The 2,020-nt window shown below is 50.5% G+C and overlaps 1 protein-coding gene across 1 annotated transcript in view; it reads left to right on the top strand.

Moving 5' to 3' along the window:
• TSPAN6 (tetraspanin 6) overlaps positions 1–2,020 on the top strand; it is an 18,655-nt gene that overhangs the window by 818 nt on the left and 15,817 nt on the right. The gene's annotated exons all lie outside the window — the stretch shown is intronic.

Here is a 2,020-nt window from a genome sequence, read left to right on the forward strand (position 1 = left end):
CCCGATGGCCGTGTGCAAATCGGTGTCCGGTTGCAGCCAACTTCTGGCGACCCCAGCAAGGGGCTTTTCGGGAAGGTGAGACGCAGAGGTGGCTTGCCATTGCTTTCCCCTGCAGAGGCTTCCACGGTGGCCTCCCTTCCAAGGACTGGCCCCCTGCTTCGCTTCCCAGATCGGGCGATGCCGTCCCGCCCGCCCTCCCTGAGCCCCCTGGACTGGAGCACAATACAGAAGACTCCCTCTTTCTCTCTGTTCCCAGTCAATGCTGGCTCCAGCTCCCTTTCCCCTGAGCAGCAAAGGGGTCGGGCTCCCCCTGGAAACCTTGTTGTGGTGCGTCTCTCAGTTCCGCAGACTGCAATATGGTGACTTCCAGGCCCCCCCAGTTCCGTGTCCCCTGACAGCACCTGCGATTAATGCCCTCTTTCATGCGGCATCTCCTAGTCTCGGAGAGAAAACAATAGGGCAGATGCCCCCCTCCCTCTGATCTCAGTTCCTCCTTCTGCCCGGGGCCCCTGCTTCAACTCCCTTGACTCCGTAGACAGCGGTTGGAGAGGTTAGCCCTGCAAACCTATCCTGTTACTTTAGAACACTTTGGGAGAGACAGTCGTTGACCAAGCCCCACAGACAACAATAGGGTCATTTCTGCCCTCACATGGAGATGTCCCGTTCTGTATTTCCTAACCCCAAACACAACATCTTCTCCCTACTTTTGTAGACTATTACAGGACAGACTCCCCCACCCCTTTGTATCTTAGCTCTCTACAGCACAATAGGGCAGAGGCCACAAGACCTATGGTATGTAATCTCCCCCCCCCCTGCATCTTTTCCTGTAGAAAATAATGAGACTCCCATCTTTCCTTTACACTTTCCCCTAAACCTTAGGGGGAGAGGCATTTTCCCTCTCCCTTGAGTTTTCTCTCCTGCACCCCCATAAAGAACAATAATGCAAGCCATATGTATGACAGAAACCTTTCCCTTGTAGTTCCCCTGCAAGAAAAAAAAATACAGAAGTTCTTTGCTCTGTAGTTTCCCTCCCTACCTCCATAAAGCATGATACAGGAGATTTGTAGCTGGAAAGAAATGACATCTCTCCCCCCCCCCCGCATCTCCACCCCTGCTTTTTGCCATGAAGTTGCAGCTAACTTGCAGCAACCCTGTCGGGTTTTCAAGGCAAGACATATTCAGAGGAGCCTTGCCGTTGCCTGCCCCTGCATAGCGACCCCGGTATTCTTTGGTGGTCTCCCATGACCCTGTTTAGCTTCCAAGATTTGACGAGAGAGGTCTAGCCTGGGCTATCCCGTGCCCCTTAAGACACAACTGAAGGCAAATCCTCTCTTCCCCATAGACGTCAGTTCTTTAGGGCATAATAGGACAGCCTGGCATAATTGTGCACGTGGCACCCGTGGCGAAAAGCGTGATGAAACTGTTGATGTGCTCTTTCATGCCAAAGTTCCCCTGCAGCCACGATGTACCCTGTGCTTTGTTGACCCTTGTCTGTGAATAGCAAATAAAATGTGGAATGCACTCAAGTAATCCTGTCCTTTCCTTCCACTGCTGCTTGCTTCAGGCCTCTGAGTCAGGTGAGTGTGGCTTCACCCCGTAGGGACAGGGTCACCCTTCTCCCTGCAGCCTGCCCTTTTGGAGTCCAAATGACCGGTGAAGAATGTTTTCTTGGGTTTGGGGAGGTCTGAGAAACCCTTACTTTTGCTGCTCACCCTCTACCTATATGTATGGAATGGTAACTTCTATTTCAGTGTATCTGAAGAAGTGTGCTTTGCACACGAAAGCTTACACTTTGAATAAAACTTTGTTGGTTTTAAAGATGCCACTGGACTCGGTTTCAGGGAGAGTGGGATATAAACTGAATAAAGTAAATAAATAAAATCTAACTTTGTTTTGATTCCAAAGGAAACAGGTGATCCATTTGGTTCCCTAAGGCTTAGGTACCTTTGGGACCTGTTACGTTTATCAAACACTACAGGCAGGGCTTTTTTTGTAGAAAAAGCCCAGCAGGAACTCATTA

This window comes from Gekko japonicus, unplaced genomic scaffold (genome assembly GCF_001447785.1).
Source record: "Gekko japonicus isolate JY-2015 unplaced genomic scaffold, Gekko_japonicus_V1.1 scaffold1022, whole genome shotgun sequence".
In the NCBI taxonomy this organism is placed as follows: Eukaryota; Metazoa; Chordata; class Lepidosauria; order Squamata; family Gekkonidae; genus Gekko; species Gekko japonicus.